The sequence below is a fragment of the Cydia pomonella genome, chromosome 22 (assembly GCF_033807575.1).
Source record: "Cydia pomonella isolate Wapato2018A chromosome 22, ilCydPomo1, whole genome shotgun sequence".
NCBI classification, from domain to species: Eukaryota; Metazoa; Arthropoda; class Insecta; order Lepidoptera; family Tortricidae; genus Cydia; species Cydia pomonella.
In genome coordinates this window covers 3,306,634-3,331,299 of record NC_084724.1, presented here as the reverse complement: position 1 = coordinate 3,331,299, position 24,666 = coordinate 3,306,634, and the positions used below count along the sequence as shown (strand labels likewise).

The 24,666-nt window shown below is 36.8% G+C and overlaps 1 protein-coding gene across 1 annotated transcript in view; it reads right to left on the bottom strand.

Moving 5' to 3' along the window:
• The window catches only part of LOC133530463 (protein CBFA2T3), a 111,141-nt gene that overhangs the window by 55,501 nt on the left and 30,974 nt on the right, over positions 1–24,666 (bottom strand). The window lies entirely within an intron of this gene.

Below are 24,666 nucleotides of genomic sequence, written 5' to 3'. Positions count from 1 at the left end.
GGGAGAGGAAAGTTGCAGAGCAAGGATAAAACAAGGAGTGCGGCAGGGTTGTCCACTCTCACCCCTTATCTTTAATATATTTATGGAGTGTGCCATTAGAAAAGTTTTAGAAAAAACTGAAGGAGGAGTCAAATTTAATGGGGAAAGAATATCATTTATTAGATTTGCGGACGACATAGCAGCACTGGCCCCAAGTTCAACAGAATTAAAAAGAGTAATGGAACAGATGGATCTAATTTTTACACAATTTGGACTCAAAATTAACATTAATAAAACTAAAACACTAATTGCTTCAAAATTTCGCCCGGTTAAGGAACAAATTGTCATCAGAGGGACACATATAGAACAAGTAAACAAATTTAGATATTTAGGCAGCTTAATTACACAAGACTCCAGATGTACAGATGAAATAATATCAAGGATAGCAATGGCGAAAACAGCTTTCAACGCCAAAAAACATTTGCTAAAGGCTAAGATATCTAAGAATATAAAAAAACGCCTAATTAAGATATACATCTGGAGCATCGCTTTGTATGGGTGTGAGACGTGGACAATGAGGCAGAAGGATAGGAAACGCTTGGAGGCTTTTGAGATGTGGTTGTGGAGAAGAATGGAGAGAATAAGTTGGACTGAGAAAAAAACGAACGAGGAAGTGCTGGGAATTGTTGGAGAGAGGAGAAACCTACTGAGGACCATAGAGAATAGACGAGGAAAAATGATAGGTCACTTGATAAGACACGACACTTTCTTTAAAACTATTTTGGAAGGCAAGATCGAAGGTAGAAGAGGAAGAGGAAAACCACGAGCAAATTACACGCAGCAACTAAAAGGAAAAGTAAATGTCGTGTCTTACAGGGACCTAAAGAACTTGGCCGAGGACCGCGAAAACTGGCGTCTACTCCACCGACAAGAGCCATGCTCTTAAATGATGATGAGTCCAATAATTAACACTCCGTCTATTATTGAATTAAAATTGAACATGCCAACAAAAGAACAGTGTCGAGCACTGGGTCATTAACATTAAGACCATAACCCAGGTAACCTGTACAGTCGAAACGTCGAGGCATACGCATTAGTACAGTTATAAATAGCGCCGCACGCCCCCGCGCCATATGGCCCGCACGTGCGTCGCGGCCGCGGTGAAAGGCCATAAGTCAGCAATTGCGATTTTCGGGTTATATTGTTTTTATATTCATGAACGCGTTGTCATGTATGACTAAATTAAAGAATAAAGAATTTTGGCTTTGATTATACTACTCTATGGTTTATAAGAATAAGGTATTTGCAATATATGCTTTGTTGCTTGCATCAAATATTAAAGAGATAAAGATAGTTTATTGTTCAAGTAGGCATATTACAATGTGCTTATGAACGTGAAATAAGCTAAGCCGGCTCTAACCCTACACCTCTGACCCGAGAAGATTTATATCCCCCCTCAATTGGAGGATAACCTATCCCAATATGGACCGGCAAGAAACTCAGCGAGACACATTTTTTTAAAACGTTACTATAGAAATCATGCAATTACTTTTCTTTATGGAAATTTGATTAAAAAATATATATGTACATCAAATCATACAAATACTCTTTCAGAAAACATATCGAATTCTTACAAAAGGAAAAGAAAATACAATTAATAAAGAAATGAGAATAATATATACATTATACAATTATTGATAAATCTGACTTGCTATGAAATACCTGCATAAAATATTTGATGTGCTTTCTTACCTGAGCTGTGTCAGCTATAACTCCGCACATAATACAATGATTTTAATTACTTCTTGTTTTTACAGTTTCTGGTTTGAACCATGCATGTTTGTCTGTCAAGTAGTCCTCGACTCTGTAATAAGCCATCAACACTGACTTTTTTAAGTAATTCTTAAGAGCTGGCAAGGGTAATCTTAAAGCATCGTCAGGAAACTTGTTATAAATATTACTAATGATATTTTAAACTTAGTAATTGATTTAGATTTTAGATTTAGATATTTATACTCATGATAAAAAATTACAAGGATTATAAACTATCCTAAATTAATCCACACGAATTTTATATAACTCATAATTCTCCACCTGTATGTAAATATTTTTTGGACCGAAATGAATGTCATAAAATGGAACCGAACCTGCGTCCCTCTGCTCTCTGCAGCAGAAGGAGGTTGGTTCGGGTGCAGCCCCGGGCACTGGAGACCTTGGTCACTTTTTCTTCGTATATGACATTTATTTCTCTTTAATAATTTATAAAGTAGTGTTTCTACCTTGAAATAACACAAATAAAAATATTTTCAAAAAATAATTTAATTTGTATCTAATAATATTATTTCTTGGTTTAATAACTAAAAGCTAAAAGTACCACCATATACTACTCACCAAGCAAATTTCTAACAACCAACTTTCCCAATTCTTCTCAATTCTGTTGACAGTTAAAAAAAATACAACTCAATAACTTCAAAAAATGGGTTACTTGTGTACTGCGTGCGGCCGTATGACGTCACCGGTTCCGGTAGGAAGTGGCTACCAACTTACAACATTAGCCATAAATTTACTATAAACTCATTTATAAAACAATAATTTACACTATAAATATTATAAAATGGACCACAGTTTAGTTTTCAGTTTGGATAACGTTAGGTAAAATTATGAAGATTATAAAATCGCCCGCCCGAATAGTTTACGAGTGTAGATCGTGCCATTCACGAAGACGTGTGCCTTGACTCTTATTGTCATGTCATTAAAGGTTAGATTTGACTAATCTGCGCGTCATCGTGGATGACACGAACATACCTATAAAAAAATATATATAGATGTATTGACTGTGGGTGGGATAGTGGCACCCACCTGGTGGCTACGGGTCAAGTTAGTACATACACACAGATAAATAATAAATAAATAATAAAATATTATAGGACATGATTTTTTATTATTATTATTTTTTCAAATATTTAGACGGCATTACAGCATATGCCAATACACCGAATAGTTAGACTATACAAATACAAAACATATATAAAAAAAAAAAAAACAAATATTCATTAATAATCAAATGCAAGTGCTGGAAAGCCTACGAGTATCATCCATCATCTCACAGAACCTCAGACACTCCTGGCACACATTCGCCCATCTCCCCGCAAACAAGTCACACTCTGGTGCTGATGTCAAGAGTGCATTGAGCAGCGATAAAGCGCGGAGGAGTGGCGAGTTCCTGCGCGATACTTATTACACAAATTGACTAAGCCCCACGGTAAGCTCAATAAGGCTTGTGTTGAGGGTACTTAGACAACGATATATATAATATATGAATATTTATAAATACTTAAATACATAGAAAACACAGATGACTCAGGAACAAATATCCATGTTCATCACACAAATACATGCCCTTACCAGGATTTGAACCCGGGACCATCAGCTTCGTAGGCAGGGTCACTACCCACTAGGCCAAACCGGTCGTGCTTTTTACTTTTCCACTTGTTCCAATTCATGATTACTTATTGATGAGTGTTAATGTTAGTTTCCTTTAAAAGTCGTAATCAACATAAAAACCTACTGTTAATGTAAAAATAATAAATATTTTTCATATTTTATTACTTACCTCTTCATCATTATAACACGTTTATTTTTTTGTATTGAATATTGAAAAACCGTTCTTAATAAGTTGTTCTGAATGGAACGGAATAGCTGCCGAAACGCCTGTCAAAGCAGAGGCGTTTTTTCTTACTGCAAGAATGGTTTAAGTTTCCAAAGGCAACATTTGATATTGTTTTCATACAATTTAAATATACGATACACAAATAATCGTAAATAACGATACTTAGGTAATAATATTTTATATTTACAATTGTTTCTGTCTTATAGAACATGCATAAAAAAGTACTTGTTGTTTTTCTTATTTTTTCGCAACTGTATTAAAAAAAGCGGCCAAGTGCGAGTCGGACTCGCCCATGAAGGGTTCCGTACCATTTATGACGTATTAAAAAAACTACTTACTAGATCTGGTTCAAACCAATTTTCGGTGGAAGTTTACATGGTAATGTATATCATATATTTTTTTTAGATTTTTCATTCTGTTATTTTAGAAGTTACAGGGGGGAGGGGACACTTTTTTTCATTTTGGAAGTGTCTCTCGCGCAAACTATTCAGTTTAGAAAAAAATGATATTAGAAACCTAAATATTATTATTGAAGACCTATCCGTAGATACCCCACACGTATGGGTTTGATGAAAAAAGATTTTTTGAGTTTCAGTTCTAAGTATGGGGAACCCCCAAAATTTATGGTTTTTTTATATTTTTGTGTAAACATCTTAATGCGGTTCATAGAATACATCTACTTACCAAGTTTGAACAGTATAGCTCTTATAGTTTCGGAAAAAAGTAGCTGTGACATAATCGGACAGACAGACGGACATGACGAATCTATAAGGGTTCCGTTTTTTGCCATTTGGCTACGGAACCCTAAAAAGTACGCTTCTTCTTACGCGGAAAATAGTAGTACAAAAACGTCATAAGGCCCTTAGAAAGTAAGTGCACATAAGACCTTTTTGCCGTTTGTAACTAGTTATAGTTATTAACATTTCTAACGTAAACCAGGTGAATCGAGTATTCTGAGGGCCTACCGCGAACCACGTTCGACGTTTTGCCTCCCTGTCACGCTTACGTACGAATTTACAAGTGCGACAGAGAGGCAACACTTCAAACGTGGTTCGCGGTAGGCCCTCTGGAGCGTAATTCGAGTTTTACTTTTTGATTTAGATAAACCGTTTTTCTTATTTGAGTCTCAAGTACTAAAAAAATATATCCCGCCTGTAAAAGTGCCGCGTAAAAATTACCTTTAATATCCTTTAATTTTGCAACGTCTACAGGAAAGACGCGAACAAGTTTGCTCTAAAATGTGTATGATCCAACCGTATTGTGATCTATAAAAGCGCTACAACTTTTCAAAAACTCCGTTCTCTGAGCCTACTGCACCTTAAGAGGATACAGGAGCCGAGATTTACATAAATATTTTAGATTAATATATCCGTCTCGCTAATAGCAGCGGCTCCTAAAACTAGTGCGATAAGGACAACGCCAGGTTAGGCGAAAAATCCTGCTTATAAATCACAAAAAACGATGTTTCGTACTCTACTGTTACCTCCTTCAAAACTTAACCAAATGTAACGAAATTTTGAGATCTAAATGTTAATGAAATTATCTGTGTCGAACTGTTTTGTTATTTAGGCTAATTGATATCAGTTTTGAATACCATGCTTCTCTTTGCGGCCTAGTAAATTAGGCCGTTTTTGCGAAAATTTGAAGTGCACTAGCGCCTTAAGAAACAAAAATATCAAAAAAATCAAAACAGTCCGACACATATATTAATAACATTAAACTGTGTTGAAAAAATCATTGCTCTAGCTTCAAAAACCACGGAGGAAACAGTCGAGTACGTTTGTATGGAGAAACGACCACTTTTGCCTCTTAACTGCCTAACTACGTAGGCGGTTTTCAGAATAGCAGGTTAATGAAACGTACGATACGCGAGAAATTATGATCAATAACTTTGTGTTTAATTAACAGCAGGCGTGGCTATTTAGAAACGGGAGGCCCGATTCGAAATTTTAGATACGTCAAATATTAGGTCTAGACACGATATGAATCCGATATGTCAGTTTCCAAAGTGACGTTTCTTCCAACAAAAACTTCACTTTTGACACAAATATATCCGATCCATATCGTATCTAGACCTAATATTTGACGTATATTTAAGTTCGAATCGGGTCGATAAATGCATATTTCTCGGATCGCTATTCTCTACCAAGATTCTCCTTCATTACGTAACGTAAGAATCTAAAGAAAAAAAAATACAATTTTGTTTGTTTTATTTATTTATTTAAACTTTATTGCATTAAACACAAAAAATATGTACAAATGGCGGACTTAATCCTAATGGCATTTTCTACCGGTCAACCATCGCGCGCGCGCTAAACAGAGACAAGTAAAAATGGTGCTGTAAAATCATTTTTTTATGGTAGAGGAGGCAAACGAGCAGACGGATCACCTGATGGTAAGCGATTACCGCCGCCCATGGACACCTGCAACACCAGAGGGGTTGTAAGTGCGTTGCCGACATTTAAGATAGGAGTACGCTCTTTTCTTGAAGGTTTGAAGGTCGTTTATTATCCTAAGTAAGCTTTACATATATCTACGAAGCTATATAAAATAAATTGAAATGTGCAGTGCAACTTTATAATTTTTTACATTTGTTTCATATACTTTCCGTGCAAAAATGGGTCTAGAAATGCACAAGACTTACCCTATAACCTAGTAAACTATACCTGTCCCTTTTACTAACAAAGATGTATAAAAGATATTGAAATGAGTACCGGGTGGCACTTTACTATACTTACATGTACAATCAGTAAAGATGTTTACTATACCTGTACCCCTAGTGTAACTTTGATCGACATCATAACGTGACGAACGCGTTTGCGTTAAGTCTCATTTTGTATAGGATTTTGAGCTTCCAAAACGTCCCGCTTGGCGCGCTCTTTCGAAATCCAATACAAAATGAGACTAAACGCAAACGCGTACGTCACGTTTGGAAATCGAATTTAGTTACACTAGGGGTACTGTACCCCTAGTGTAAGTTTTATCGACATCATAACGTGACGAACGCGTTTGCGTTAAGTGTCATTTTGTATAGGATTTTGAGTTTCCAAAACGTCCCGCTTGGCGCGCTCTTTCGAAATCACATACAAAATGAGACTAAACGCAAACGCGTACGACACGTTTCGAAATCGAATTTATTTACACTAGGGGTACTGCATAGCAAATCAATATGGTTTTAAGTCTAAATAATCTAGTATTTATATAGTTTTTTACACAGATTTCCCTTTATTATCTAATAAACTATACCTTTATCTACTACTCTGTATAAAAGAAATTGAAATGAGCACCGGGTGGCACTTTATTAATGCCGCAGCTGACGCGAGTTGAATTGATTTCCGAAAGGGCTGCCTACTCGGAAGACGCTTCCCGTACAGTTACAATATAGGTACTATAAGTATTTATATTTAGTTAATATATTAAAGAAATCGAATATTAATGTGAGATATATTTACTTCAGTCAAGCCATAAATAATACTAATTACAAAACGGTTTGCACTCCGGGAGTGCCGGCAGAAGTGAAAACTTGAATATTAACGTTGTGCACTTTTGATATTCTGGAATGGTTAGGGAATAATTGTGCACGAATTGCTTTAAGTATCAGTATAAAAGTACTATCATTTATGTGGTAAAATACAATATTCATTTATTGCGCTATCGTACAAAACATCACAATTTATATTACATAAAAAATTAAACACTTCAGAACTATTACAATTATTTAACATTAAAAAAAATATTTCTCAGAAAAATCAACTTCCATCCATAATTTCAACGACTCTTAAACTCTTGACTCTACTGGCTTCAATGACATTGGAACAGTTTTTCGATCAGGTCACCTGTCCGTCTTACAAATTTTCAATCTGTCGAATCTGTCGGTCACGTGACCTGTCGCGAGTTTAAAATTTTTTCCCCATTACAAAAAGTGCACAGCGCCGCTAAGGAAATTTTCACTTCCAAAAAACTTCTTTGTGGTTTTTAAGCGACTGCGATAAAGATATGGGTGATTTACTTGTGTCGTGTTTTTAAATGAAAAATATAGGTAAAAATTTAATAAATATTCAATGGTATAAATAGTGGCACATGATCATTTCAACGTTCTTACGATGAGAATTACACTTTAACTTTGTTTGTATGTATAACTAACATATATAAGTAATACCAAAATCTTCTTCTTCACACGTTTTCCCGGCTTAGTGCCAGGGTGCATTTATTACATGAAAAATAATAACATAGAAATGATGTAGCCTTGCAAGGTAGGTGTGTGTGTATCCTGGAAAGGGCGTTTATTCTATTACCAAAATAAATATAAAAAAAAACCGGCCAAGAGCATGTCGGGCCACGCTCAGTGTAGGGTTTCGTAGTTACTCTTCCGTCACAATAAGCTAAACTGTTGTAGTTGACTACGGAACCCTAAAAACCACAATACCAGATTATAAATTTCTTATAACAATTTCAGACATATTTTTTTGTTTTATTTCCTTTATTTCGAAAATGACGTACTAAGTTTTTAACAGAAATCCTATACGAGAATGCAAACTAAGAAGTATCCACTTCAAAAAGGCAGTGTAATTTTACCCATTCGCTCTACTCTGAGTTTGATTTGATTTGCTGTCCCATTTTATTGGATAAGTAGAAATCTTGTTTCCTGGATATTTAGGTACTTTTGTCGGGTCAACTGCAATAGGGTTGTTTCCATCTACAAATCTTAGGGCAGAATTGTATCCCAATAAATTCTTTTGGATTATAAGAATATGTTAAACTACTTTTAGGGGACCTGTAATGACCATATTTTTGTAAATATTGAATTTAAAATATCTTTTGGCACACGTCACGTGACCAAACTCGAAACGTTATTGAAGATTCTGATGACGTCACGACTCTCGAATTGACACTGTTGACAGGTAGGCGATAAACAACAAATGACAAATGTCAGTTGACAGTTCATATCTTCTACGTGTGTATGTAGTTATGTGTCAAACCGTAAACTGTGACGTCACACAATATTCAAAGAGCGTTTTGGGCGCGAAAGCATCTGTCATAATATATTTTGTTAATTTAACATATTTAAAGCCGTTTTTAGTATAAAAGTTGAATTTTAGGACCACTTTTAGTTAATAAAGAACGTAATACAAGCGTTTCAAAAAATTTGAAACAACCCTATTCCGTATGTAGGTATGTAAGGTAACGTAATAAAATTCGTACAGTACCTTACTAAGAATTTAGACTAGTGTCTTTGTGAGCTGTAGACCTCGCAATAAGTTAAAAAACCGGTCAAGTGCGAGTTCATTTTACTCGCGCACCGAGGGTTCCGTACAGAATTGTGATCAGAAGTACCTATACCAAGTATAATTGTGTACAGCGCCATCTATCGGTAAATTATCTAACTAATTTGCGCGATGTATTGCACGTATGTATGTTGGTTTTTCGAGGATAATTCTCTATCATGTGAACCGATTTCAAAAATTGTTGTTTATTTGCAAAAAAGGTGTCTACAAAGTGTAATATACACACGTAAAGTTGATTAAATTGCAAACTAAATTCGGAAATGTTACTGATTATATTTTTACTGTAAAATTAATAGTAATATTAATATTATGTAAAAATTTCATAATTTTTCCTTAGTAAACTGCTGTGATGAGGGAGGGAATGGTATTTTAGTGAAATGAGGTTTTGGAATGTACAATTTGAGCTCTTTCAAATGATAACCCACTTGCTCTAGTCACTAGACTTTGAAATTTTGCCCCCCCTCCTCCTATTTGGCATTTTCCATAGTCAATAAATAAAAACTAAAATAATAATACTTTCAATGTGTCTGGGTTAGAACTGTTCATAACTATTAAAAATTTCAAATCGATAGCTGAAGTGGTTCTAGAGATATTTAGCAATGTGACAGACAGACAGACAGACAGATGGACAGAGTCGCACCATAAGGGTTCCTTTTGTACCTTTTTGGTGCAGAAGCCTAAAAATGTAAAAATAAAAAATAATTTGTTGACTCATTATTACATCAAACTCCCAATAGTCTAATGTGCCAAGTCCCCCTAGGGTTACTGACGCTCACATCCTTTAGGCCAAATTCTACCATTTTGAAAATTTTCCAAAAAAAGAAACGACATAAAAACTAATCTATTAGCTACTATAAAAATCATATATGTACCTACCTAAATAATGATCCAAGAGACCTGGCAACGCTGGTTGAAACAGCTAAGCCGAAATGCAAATGTATTCGTCTTTATTTCTATGTTTCGTGTGACAGGTTACATTTTGAACCGACATTCAAATTGAGGGCTATGTGACCAAGCTGTGAATTTTATGATTTAGATTTTAGATTTAGATTTATTTATTTTCATAACGATAAATTACAGTATAAATTATTCTTATGTTAATCTATATGAATTTACATTATGATCGTCAATGATTTGGCATGCAAACATATAATTATAAAACGTCAATAATAATTATCAAAAAAAAAAAAAACAAATTCGAAATTACCGTCAAATTAAAAACTACGAAACAAAAGAAACAGGAAAACTAAAAAGAAATAATGGAATACATGTCAAACTAAATATTTAGTAGATATCACATAATGATCGTCATTAAAACTAAGAGCAGTAATAATAATATTCTAGAACAAATGTCATCTTAAATCAATTTTACATAAACTATAATGTTAAACAGTTATTATAATTTTAATTCCATGTATTCATCCACTGAATATAATGGGTATGCTTTCGTCATAGTCACCCCAATCTACCATTTCATTGGTTGTTAGCCGGTATCATCTGGCGGCGGTGCGTCGACACTTCTCGTACGTTATGCCGTATGTAACCAGGTCGTTGTGTTTGTACTTAGGATTATACGTTGTCAACTGTTTGGAGCATAACACTTTCGAACGGAATAAATTCCTTTTATTATGTATATTTTTGAAATTTACAGTAAGCTATCTATCTATAAGACCGTGATCCGCCCCATCCTGATGTAAGTATGGGTGTGAGATTTGGACACTAACACTCAAGGAGGAGAACAGCTATTTAGTCACAGACCGTAAGGTGTTAAGGAAAATTCTAGGACCTGTCAAAAGAGGATATGGGGCTTGGAGGATTCGAAAGAATGCCGAAATATAACAACTAATAGCCGAGCCGAATATAATGGGTGAGTCGAAAGCACGTCGTCTCCGCTGGCTTGGCCACCTCGAGAGGATGGGTGACGATCGGGCAGTCAAAAGGGCTTACTTGGGTCAACCAATTTGACGCCGTTCTGTTGGTCATCCTAAATATCGTTGGGCGGATATAGTGGAGGCAGATCTCCGTGAGCTCGGCGTCAGCGAAAGCTGGCGCGAGTCCGCTCTGGACCGATCAAAGTGGCGTGCGTGTTGGAGGCCAAGACTGAATTTGGATCATCGTGCCAGCCAAAGTAAGTATTTGAAATTTAGATTTTCAGCCTCACTTTCACCACGTTAGGATTTGAATCTCAAAAAGTCCTTTCTCAGGATTCAGGATTTGAAGAATATTTTTTTTCAAATTGTATGTTCTTATGATTGGGGGTAGGTACGTTGTACTCTTTCCACTAAGAACTGGCTATGTCACAAAACTGGCGATGTCACCAGCAATGCGAAAGCAATCTCGAAAAGCTGTGAGCATCTGTTTAGTTCCCGCACCTGCTCATCCTTCACAAGTACCTTCGACAGATCTGAGTGCGGGTTCGAAGCCCGCCTTAAACGCGCGGGAGGGAACACGTGTTCCTTAAACTACGCGCAGTGGACATGGGAACACAGTGCGGATGATAAAACGTGTCATATATGGCATATAGTTTCATATATTTTTGTGCACATCGTTTATTATATAGGCAGGTATTTATTGTTGATAAGAATTAAAGTCCCCCTTGCGTCAGTCTTCTCATCACTGAGGGTCGTGGCCACTTCTAGGGAACAGCTTATCTTTGACAATGATGACCTGTCTGGCCTAGTGGGTGCCCTGCCTATGAAGCCTATGGTCCCGGGTTCAAAACCTGGGAAGGGCATTTATTCGTGTGATGAGCATGTATATTTGTTCCTGAGTCATGGGTGATTTCTATGTATTTAAGTATTTATAAATATTTATGATCACACTATTACCACCTTAAAAACAATCCACTTAGCATGTAAATTATCCGCAACGCAGGCTTCGTCAGGTGGCCACAGATGCATATCAGCAACATGCTTCGTCCCAAACAAACCAATGATGATATCCGCAACAGGCTTCGTCATTTATACATTCGAGCACATATATTTGTTCCTGAGTTATGGATGTTTTCTATGTATTTAAGTTTTTTTTTTGTATTTATATATCTATTATATATTTTGTCGACTAGTACCTACGAAAGGGCCTTCCACCCTCTATACAGCTCTGACACCCCACTCTGGACGGCAAGCTAGAGCTGAGAGTCCCTTGGGGTCCATTCCGACCGACGAAAACACGACGGAGACGGAGACCCTGACCGGCTCTCGGGAGCGCTCGGGTCCGTGGGGACGTTACTCCCCAACAGCTCGCCACAAGCTGCCCGGCGCGGTAATGAGATTTGGCTTAAAGCTGGCATCCAGGCCATAAAATTCCAATAAAAAACGAGAATTTGACATAATTCGTAAAATACTTGGATCAGTTGCAAGCATGCATTGAATGTTGATCCTGCTGTATGTCTGTGTTTGTGGCAGGAGATATTAGCATCGCTGTGAGAAGCGACACCTGTGGCCAGAACATTATTGAATGTACCGAATACAGGGCAGGACTGCGTTGTCGGGATAAAAACTTACACAAATTGATTATATTTATATTATTAGTACCTGGGCGACCGAGCTTTGCCCGGTTATAACTATTTATTGTAATATAGTGGTGTATAGGTGATAATCTTAACTACATTTATTACTAAATTAAACTTGTCTAAAACAATAAAAATTAAAAAATTATATATAAACTTGAACATATAAAAAAAACAAAAGTTAGTCACCGGGCGAGATTCGAACCCGTAACACTCGTTTAGCAGTCCACGTCTTAACCCGCTGGACCAGACGGACAGTGGCTGGCAACACGAAATTAGCGACCATATTCTGCGTCGAAAGAAAAGCATGAAAACTTGAATACACGCGTTTTCCCAAACATAAGACTAATCTAGATAGATTGTATACCCCCAAAAACCCCCATATACCAAATTTCAGCGAAATCGTTAGAGCCGTTTCCGAGATCACAGAAATATATATACATATATAATTATATATATACAAGAATTGCTCGTTTAAAGGTATAAGATTTACAAATTTTAACCCGACTACGATTCTTCTTGAAAAAAACATTTTCCTCTTTCAAAGTCCATTAACAAGAAACCGACATAGGTTACTTGGTCGAGTTGGGTTGGTTGAGATAGAGAGCGCATAGGGAGCGTGCATGAACTGTAGGAGGCAGCACAGAAGCCGTCAGATTTTTGGCGCGAGGCGTAAATGTGATGTTTATTGTACCGATGTAGCCCACAAGATGGCAGAACCTACTATACACAAGAAAACACGTGACGTGTAAATTTACATGTTTATTGTTCCGATTCAGGCCACAAGATGGCAGACCCTCCAACGCGTAAACTGTAGGGGGAAGCAAAGGTGACGTCAGATTTTTGGCGCGAGGTGTAAATGTGAAGTTTATTCTTCCTATGTAGAACGGTAGATGGCAGCACTTGTTTATGTTTCCAGTATAGGCCACAAGATGCGCCCGCATCATAAAAATGAATCGGTTGACAACTCTATCTATAGTACTATTATAGTACATTCAATGTATTAAATATCGACATGGACAAAGTGCCAAAAATATGTATACACCACTATAGGCAATACAGTCGTGTATACATATTTTTGGCACTTTGTGTCGATATTTAATACTTTTATTGTACCTTATTTTTGTTCTCTATATAAAGAGCAAATAAACTAATATTCTTATATGGAATTTACAAAGCGACCTGTTTCCACTGCTCTCTAGTGTACGCGTGAACTGCACCAAACGCGCCTACCGAACTTAGTCAATAACGGCTGCGCCATACATTACAGTACTGCACTGCAGTTGCATAAAACACATTTTATATTACTGTTACAGAAAGCTTGCTAATAATTTCCGACTAGTTCAAAATTAAGTGTTCATTGATTGAGTACTGTATTAATTGCGTTTTTAGTTCAATTATGGCTATGAAGCCACAAACAGATACATTTTAAACTTATAAGCATACCCCGGGTTTTCGGGTGCGGAAATGTTGTTGACTATAAATATAAATCGGGGTTTTATCTACAATCATTGTAAAATATGTATTGTAAATACAAGTAAAAATAACGCTATTGCCATACAAAATCAAATTACTAAAGACAAACAATTCCTTAATATTAACAAGTAACAATAGTTCCCGTTGCAATACGTCAGCTGTTTACCATGACATTTACACTCTTTCAACTTTTCTGTTCTATCGCTGCGTTGCATTTCCATTGCTTGTTTATAATTGCACGTTGATGAGTGTCAGTAGTTGGAGCGGCAGTGTATATCGCTGTAAGTGACAATAGTTCGTCCGAATACATCAACCGTCTACAACGACACTTGTACTTTTTTATCACACTTGCTTGAAAAAGATCTTATTTCATGCAGGTGTACTGAGGGACGAAGGCCAATATTGTTCCTGCGGGAGTTATGGATTGCGAAAAAAATCTCCCCAAGGAGTTATAGCTTTTTTGTTACAGGTTTTTTTTATTTATTATGTCACTTATTCGACTGTATAGATGAATTACCCAATATTTTTTTTCCCCAATCGTTATATTCCTATTATAGAAACCAAGTAGCATAAATGAGTTTTACTTTTAAAATACTGACGTTTATAATTTAATATTTTTGTTTATGTTTAAAAATATTGAACAACACAACACAAGCCTTATTGAGCTTAACGTGGGACTTAGTCAATTTGTATAATAATGTCCTATAGTATTTATTTTATTTATTTAATTAATTTCATATATTAACAGCCGTTTAAATTATTTTTACATAATTTTCAATCGTGGCTGAATGCCGAATAGGTCTGTGCCTTCGATGCCTAACCTGTCAAGAACTTACAAAATGGCGGACGAATGTTTGATATGTCACCGTGTTTAAGAATTATTTCGCTTAAAATTTAGTTTTTTCTTCGCAAGTGTGATGAAAAACATTGTGTGTAACTCCGGGGGTAAGAATATTACAAACTCGGGTCTTTAATTTTTCCACCCTCGTATCCAAAATTTCACTTACCCCCCTCGTAGCACAATATACTATTAACGGACGTTTGATCGCTGCGTTACAATTCCATTGCTTGTTTATAATAACACATTGGTGCGTGTTAGGGGTTGGGACATCAATGGATGGCGCTGTAACAATAGTTTGCGTTCCAACATCAGCTATCTATCACAACATTCGTTTTTCAACTTGGCCGTTTGATCGCTGCGTTCCAATTCCATTGCCTGTTTTATAAATAACCATTGGTGCGTGTAGGAGTTTGGGGTAGCAATGGTTGGTGCTCTAAATAACAATAGTTCAGTTCCAGTACATCAGCCATCTACCACGACAATCGTTTTTAACTTACCCGTTTGATCGCTGTATTACAATTTCATTTCATGTTTATAATTCTGTGGCCCTAGTGAAAAAGGGTACAAGTCTCTGGCAGCGCAGGTGTAAAGGGGTGTAAGTTCCACGTAACACTTATGCCCTTATACACCTAAACTGCCAGAGACTTGTACCCTTTTTCACTAGGGCCACAGAATTGTACATTGCTGCGGTACAAGGTAGCAATGGTTGGTGCTCTAAATAACAGTAGTTCAGTTCCAATACATCAGCCATCTACCACTTTCAACTTGTCTGTTTGATCGCTGAATTTCATTTCTATTGCTCGTTCATAATTGCACGTTGGCGCATGTTAGGAGTTGGGGCGGCAATGGATAGTACGTATTCTAAATAACAATAGTACGTGTTCCAATACATCAGCCATCTACCACAACACTCGTTTTTCAACTTTCCCGTTTGATCGCTGCGTGTCAATTCCATTGCCGGTTTTATAAATAACCGTTGACGCGTGTTAGGAGTTGGGGTAGCAATGGATGGCGTTAGGGGTGGCGGGTTGTTTGTGGGCCGGCGCCCGGGGCGTCAGGTGTGGCGGACGGGCGCGCGGGTTTGGCAAATTTTAATGAATGCCGACTACGAACTTGGTGCGCTAGATGTGACAACGTTTTACTAAAAGTAGGTATACTTGAGAGCAATACGAACGGGTCTCTTCGTAAATCGCATATAGACTGACAGACTTGTCAGAGACCTTTGAATGTCTAAACCCTGAACTCAATGTTACTTATCATATTTATTGGGTAAGGGATGAATTGTAAAATAAAGTTGAGGAGCTATACCTTCTTACTGATTATTTATTTTTGTTTTAGTTAAATTTCTCCGAAATATAAAAAAAAAAAAAAGTTCTATAAAACGAAATTGATACGGTCTGCGTCATTGGATACATCTTTAATATTCAAAACTTGTATTAAGTTGATAAACTAGACCAAGTGCGGGTAGTTCGAAAAACTCGCGCGGCTAGAAGATGATGAGGTCAACTTTAGCCAGTCTTCTCCAAGACCACGGGGACAACGCTGTCCACGAAACGTCGGAGGTAAAAAAACATAATACGCGGTTAAATCCCGTTCTATAATTTAATATTTTTTAGTATTATTTGTATTCAACTTGCAAGTTGCATTTACGCGTTACTGCAACCGTGATCACAGCGACTTACTCCATTGTTTTTGTGTACCAAATCAAATTAGAAAACACGAAAATCTAGTGTTTTTTGGACTCTTTTTATGAACCTATCCGTGAGATATCCTCCACAGATGAAAAAAGCCGCTTCTATCTATATCTATTCATTTGGGTTTTATACTATATACAGCTAAAATAATATTACTTAATTCTTAAACATATTAGGCCGATGTAAATATATCCTCAGAAACTCTTTCTGTGCTTTCGTAAGTACTTACTTATAACTTATTTAATTATGTGCCAACTTGATTAACTACACTGGCCGCGTAGCCAACGTGCAAATTAAACGCTCCGTCGTCATCTCTCTCTATTACTTTTCCACATTATTACGACAGTGATAGAGAGAGATGACTACGATACGCTTCGGATAGTTAACGATTTGTCCGTTGGCTACGCGGCCAGTTCAGAACCCCTACTGTACATTTTTCCGATAGCGTGACGTGACATACGCGTTTGCGTTAAGTCTCATTTTGTATGGGATTTAGAAACAGCGCGCCAAGCGGGACGTTTTGGAAACTCATAATCCCATACAAAATGAGACTTAACGCAAACGCGTACGTCACGTCTCGCTATCGAATAAATTTACACCAGGGGTACAGATAAAGAACAAACACGTTAAATACAATATTTCTCTGTATACATTACCATTAATTATTTTGTTGTCTCTTCCAAAACTTCTCTATCCGTGTAGGCCACCATGTGCCACCGACTGGCTGTTATATGGATTTTCATTTAGGAAATCGTATAATATTATAGCGCTTAGCCCCGGGCTAATGTGCATTTTTATGTTTTTTTTTTAAGCTGTGGCTTTGTTGTCGAAGAATTGGGTCAGAAAACATGGTAAAAATAAACAGAAAAATGAAAAACTACTTTGAAAACGGATTCAATTCTTTTTTTAACCTCTCTTGGTAGTTACTTTTATATTATCATACTCATACTCATTTCTTCATAAAGTCAACTTACAATTGTAAAGTCATAATTGAATTACTACTAAGTTAAAGTTAAAATCTAGCTTAAAATTGAAATTACAATTTTATTTTTTAGCGGAGCCTACAAATTTGGCATATATTATGCTGTAGCGATCGACGTTAAAATCAAAGCGGTTTGTTAAAATTTAGTTAGTGGAAAATTTCATAGAAAAATTACCACTACTTTGTTAGATTCAAAAAGCTATTCTTCCCTCTTACTCTTCTTTTACAAGGTGTCATTAAAATTAAAACTACAAACATTTTTATTTTAACTAAAAATGCATTATCTTCAAAAATTTAAACTACAAACATTTTTATTTTATCTAAAAATATGCCGCAGTAAAAATGTTTGGTCAACATATTATTCGTTAGATATCTTTGTTTTAGTAACAACTTTTTAATTTTGAGGTGCGTAGGTGCAGAGAGCGAAGTTTAAAAAAAAACATACTGCTTTTACAAGCTTTTATTTACTTTCACCTGACCGTTGTCTGTTTGTAATCTAATCTTGCAAGATAAATTTGACCCACTTCCCGGTTTCCGATGAAGCTGAAAATTTGCATACATATGTAAGTCGGGTGACAATGCAATATTATGGTACCATCGAGATGATCTGATGATGGAGACAGGAGGTGGCCATAGGAACTCTGTGATAAAACAACGTAACATAATTGTGTTTGGGGTTTTTAAAATTGTCTCGATGAGTATTAGTTACTTGTGGAAAGAAAAGTACAGTCAGCGATAAAATCTTGTACCAAAAATGAAATTTTTGCCAAAAACTTATTAGATCATACTACGATTACCAAAAATTCTATTAACAATGTTGAAGATTTTCTCTAGGGACTTCATCGATTTAAATCCTGATTTTTCGACCTGACATAGGTCGAAATAAATCGCACTTTAACAATTTGTGACAATTTATCCACAAAAGCTAAAAATGTGAATATAGCTTCTAAACATGCGCAATTAATTTTTGAGGAGCCGTTCTTTTATTTTATTTTTTGTAAAAACTTATAACATTCAAAAAAAGTTAGATTCGTGGTCCCGAGGAGCCACATCTAGGGAAATATTCGATTACTTTTTTTTTGCAAAAACTTACAACTTAAAAAAAGTTATATCCGTGGTCCCGAGAACGCACATCTGTCTCGCTCACGCGTACGGTTAGTGAAAGTGAGAGAAGAACACAAACCTACGGGGCCTTAATGACATGTTTACTGCAGTAAACAATTCTCCATTTATTTTACTTCATTATTCATATTTAAAAAATCACCCCCAAAACTCCCCACCATTTTGCAAACAGCCAACACCAACATCGCTCGAAAAACTGAAAGTTATTAATAGCGAACACCTTTCCCCCTAATCCTTTGCCCCTGCCCGGGGGGTGGGAGTGGGGGCAACATCTGTGCCCCTGTCAGCCGCAGCCGAACACTTATTTATTTGAAGGCGACGGATGCGGGTTGCGATTTTGATTATTAATCTGATTGGTTTGGTTTGGAGGAGGCTAGGCCGCTGTGAATAAACTAATATATTATTATTATTATTATTATATAATTATAGGCGAGCAGCTATTTAGCTGATGAGCCTATGTCACACAGTGTCCTGTATTATACAGTTCAAAGTTTGTAAAGTCGTATCACATCACTAAGTAACATCAGTCTAACTTATTGTTTAAAAGCCACTTGTCCAATCTGTTTTTAAAAACATTGACCGAGGGAGCAGTTACAACACTATCCGGTAAACGGTTCCAAGCCGCCACGACACGGTTGGACAAAGAATGATATGCAGCTTTAGTAGTAGTGGGAGTGCGAACAATTCTTAGGCTGTGACCTCGGGTCTCGCGGCTGATAGTTCTTTTGTTGATTATATCGTGAATGTCGGGGAGGTTGTAACAGTGGGTAACAATCTTAAAACACTCGATAAGGTCTCCTCTCGCTCTCCTGGCTTTGAGTGTGGGCAGCTTCAGTACCTTTAGCCTTTCTTCATAAGGTAGGCGTTTGAGCTTAAATGGAATCTTGGTGGCTCTTCGCTGCGCACTCTCTAAAAGGTCAATGTCTTTGACAAAATAGGGATTCCATACTTGGAAAGCATATTCGAGCAAAGGGCGGACATATGTTTTATAAATTTTGATAAAAACTTCAACAGATATGCATTGGAAGGAGCGTTTTATAACATACAAGAACGAATTTGCCTTTTTGACTATATTATTTATGTGCTCACCCCACTTCAGGTTATTTGTAACTGTCACACCGAGATCCTTTTGAGACGTCACCGCTGCAATTGGCGAGCTTCCTATCGTGTATTGGACCATAGGGTTTTTTTTACCAAGGTGCAGAACTGCGCATTTGTTAACATTTAATTTTAATATCCACTGCGAAGTCCACTCCGTTAACCGATCCAAATCAGATTGCAGCTGACCAGAAGAAACATGAGGGTTAGCGAAGAACTTTCCATCATCTGCAAAGAAGCACGATTCTGACTCTATTAGTGCTATTAAGTCAGTCACAAATATTCCAAACAGAGTCGGAGATAAGACAGATCCCTGAGGTACTCCACTCAGCACATTTAGTGGTTGAGACAGGCAGTCACCGACTCGCACACTGAAGGTTCTGTCTGACAGGTACCCTTCTATCCATTTTAGTAGCTTTCCACGGATTCCAAAATGATCTAATTTCAAAAGTAGTCTCTGATGAGGAACCTTGTCAAATGCACGTTCAAAGTCTAAATAAAGAATATCTACTGGAAGGTTACGGTCCATACTTTGGGTCCAACCATGTACACAGGTTAAGAGATTGGTAACTGTAGATCTTTTTTGTACAAAACCATGCTGCTTCACTGATATTAAGTTTTCCCTATTGAGGAAACCTGTCAACTCCTTACATATAATTTTTTCCATACACTTGCAGATAATGCTTGTGAGACTTATTGGTCTAAATTTGGACGGGTCGGTCTTGTCACCATTCTTGAAAATTGGGGTTACTAGAGCATGTTTCCAATCCCGGGGTATACAACCAGAGGTAAAAGAACAATTCATAACTTCTGCCAGTTTCGGGGATATCACAGCAGCAGCTTGCTTCAATACAATGCTTGGAAAGCTATCAGGGCCAGCAGCCGAGTTGACATCCAAGGTGTTCAGAACATCAAAAACTTGCTTTGGTGTGAAAAGTATGTCACATAGTGCGGTCTGAACACGAGCCACCTTATCGACTATAGGATGTACAGTGAAATCCGGTTCCTGGGAGTATGCTTTATGAAATTCAGCAGCAAAAGCGTTGGCAATGTCTATGGGGTTGGTAAGTAGATCTCCACTGGCACTTTTAATTGCAGGCGGAATTTCCACTCTGGACGCACTGAGCCTGCGAATGTGAGCATAGAATTTCTTGTCACCATTTGATAATATGTTATTTTCATACCGACTTCTACTCTTCCTAGTCTCTGCAACACACTTGTTATTAATGGCCCTGAATCGGTCATAATCCTCATCTGACTTGCTTACTTTATAGGAGTCCCATCTTAATCGTTTTTCTTTAGTAAGAGCCACTATGTCTTTATTGATCCAAGGTTTGTTGTATTTATTCTGTTTTACTGTAACAAGAGGAGCATGCTTTTGAATATTTTGTGTAAGAATAACTTTAAATTCTGTCCATAGTGTGTCTAAAACAGGCTGAGTTGTAATAGGCAAGGCGTTCAGATCCTTGCAAAGATCATGGCAAAAAATTTCATAGTTGATACGATGATAAAGCAACTTCTGCTTAATCCTAGGGGCATTTCGCTGAGCCAACAGTTGCATTTTGAATGTCAGTACACAGTGGTCACTTTTTCCAATAGGAGGCTGATGAGTTACAGAAGAACAGAGAGAGCTATCATTAGTCATAACAAGGTCAAGCAGGGAAGGCGCATTATTGACGCGGAAGCGAGTCGGTTCAGATACAAGCTGGTGTAGGTTACTGTCTAGAAACATTTGTTGGAAAATTTCAGCAGCTCCTGACAATTTCAATTTTAATATATGTCACAAAAGCACAGACTTTTAGTGCAGATGACTTAAAAATTCCTTTGTTTTGTAAACATGATGATGTGTTAAATAAAATAAGTGTTACGAAACTTGTTACTGTACACACTTGCTCGAAATGATCTTATTTCATGCAGGTGTACTAAAAGACAGAGGCCTACATTGTTCCCGCGAGAGTTATGGATTGTGGAAAAAAGACTATAACTCCTTAGGGCGTTATAGCTAACTCGTACGAACCAAGTAGGTAGAAGTATAAAGGAGTTTAACTTTTAAAATTGAGTTTTCCGTTTATAATTTAATATTTATGTTTAAAAATATTGAATTTGAGTAATTTAATAGCCGTTAAAATATTATTACCCAATTTTCAATCGTGGCTGCTAGTCAAAAAATTACAATATGGCGGACGAATATTTAAAATGTCACCGTATTTAAGAATTATTTCGCTTAAAATTTAGCTTTTTCTTCGCAAAGGGTAAGAATATAGCAAACTCGGGTCTTTATTTCACTCCAGCCTGCGGCTGTCGTGACTAACACTCTCGTTTCCAATATTTCACTTACCCCCCCTGGTTGCATAATGTACTATTGTGCAATGTGTCTGTAAGTGCAGTGGTATTTGGAACACAGCGTGTGCCTGCAGACACGTTTTTCCCAACATTTCTCACCAGCCTCCCTCCAACATACCAAACTTACATATCTCATATTCGAAAACACTCAATTCTGTACCTTATTTCAACGGAATAAAGTACATATTCGAACGATCTTCTCATGTAACATACAATTATATAACGCATGATGTACGCGCGTGGCGCTTAAGGTACAGTAGGTTCAGAAAACGGATTTTAAAAATGTAGACGTTTTTTTGGATTACAATACGGCTCCCATAAATTTAACTAGCAATATTAATAAGGTCTTTTCCTAGGGACTTTAGCGATTCAAATCCTGAGTTTTGACTTTCATTCGATAGAAAAAAGCGGCCAAGTGCGAGTCGGACTCGCGCATGAAGGGTTCCGTACCATTTGAGACGTATTAAAAAAAAACTACTAACTAGATCTCGTTCAAACCAATTTTCGGTGGAAGTTTGCATGGCAATGTATATCATATATTTTTTTTAGATTTTTCATTCTGTTATTTTAGGAGTTACGGGGGGAGGGGGGACACGCATTTTTCCACTTTGGAAGTGTCTCTCGCGCAAACTATTCAGTTTAGAAAAAAATGATATTAGAAACCTCAATATCATTTTTAAAGACATATCCATAGATACCCCACACGTATGGGTTTGATGAAAAAAGATTTTTTTGAGTTTCAGTTCTAAGTATGCCCAAGTATCACACGGGGTGGGAAATAGCTCGTATATCATATCTATTTAGATACTTAAGTGAAATATATAGCCATGACTAAGTTCTATATAGGTGGAAAGAACCCATATAGACCCAATATAGACCAAAAAGGAGAAAAATTGCAGCCTATTTTTGGTTCTAAATTGAATCCATAAGAGATCTCTCGATTACCTTAAGTGGCAATTAGAACTATGGGTGACAGTTATGCGCAGTGAACGATTTATATTGAACGAATGAATGTATTACAATTTCAGTTCGGTCAAGGAGTGATAAATGAGACGCCCAATTTCCTTTGAGTGGCGTGGCAACAATTAAGACAATAAGTTGTGTTTTTTAAAAGTGAATGTGATCTGCCATTTTAATTTTGGATGTACATATCTATTTGGTAAAGTGATGAAAACTTCACGTTATACAGGAATTGAAATAAGCACAAAATCCTTGCGAATGATTTTTTACTGTGAAACTATAGTATGGTTTCTTTGTAAATTTCGATGCGCCTTTGATTTGATCCCGGAATATTTAAAAGGAGAGTGCTAAATCAAATGAGGAATTGATACTGATAAGAAATAAAACTGTTAAAAACCTGACCTAATGATTGTAGGTTACATACAATGTTAAAGTAACATCGTCACAACTATCAAAGGTCTGTGATTATGCGTCAGTGTGATAAAATTCTGTTTAAAATAATTCATTTTCAAGGACTCCATTTGTAAACATGGCGGAACAAAAAATATTTTACAGTGTTTATTTTCACTTATTTGTTCTCTATTTAGAACTATCAGGTCTGAAAATCACTTATTTGTCTCTTGCGAGTGGCAAAGCAGTGAATGCTATTGACAGAGGAGGCGCCACAATAGGAAAAATAAATCTGGGGGCAGGGTAGTGCCCCCGCCAAGACGAGCAAAGCGAAGCGCATCGCCTACCTTTTCTAAAAGCGCTTCGTCGTTTTTTTGAACCCTCATAACTTGGGTTTGGATTATACCAGATAAACAAAATTCTCGGGATATAATGTCAATAGTGGACTTATTAAGTAAAACAATTCAGATGCATAGCTCTCATACTTAAGATTTTGTTCGTATCGGAAAAACCCCGTTTTCGTCACTGACTCACTGATGATCACCAAAACCCTTGGGGTACTTCCTGAAGTCCTAGGAAGCAAAAATTTGGTATGTAGCATAGTATTAGTATACAAACAACAAAAGAAATTGTATGGGGAATCAATAACCGCTGAACCGATTTAGATGAAATACACACAACACACACACACACACACACACACTAAATTTACACTAAATTTAGTGTATAGATAGTTTTTCCTATAGGGAAGGATATAGAATAGTTATCAACCCCAAAATCACCCGTAAAGGTGAAAAGGGAAGGAAAAGGGCATTAGGGGGAATAGAGGAAAGTTTGTAGGGGGGATCAGTAAAAAAAGAAGATTGTATAAAAGATGCCCCCAGATACGTATTTCGGGATTTTTAATAGTACATTTCCCCCAACCATTATATATGTATGTGATAAATATTTAACTATTTGGTTGTACCCATTGGTATGTATTTCATTGTAATGTGTAATCTTCTTATTCCTGTAATGTATTCGTGCACTACCTGTCACTAAAGCTTCTTGTTCTTTTTATCCTGCTACCCTAAGGTTGTCTGGAAGAGATCGCTCACAGCGATAAGAACGCCTGTTGCTACCTTTATTTACATTGTAAATCTGTTACTGAATTTTTCTTCTGTGGTCCAATAAAGTGTATTTACTCTACTTACTTTACCATTTATATTAGGGGATGGAAGATTGGCATGCTTATGACAATACACAAAGAAGACACTTACATACTTAGTGAATACGTTTTGCACCTTACGCCCATGTGACGGTAGCGAAACGGCCATGC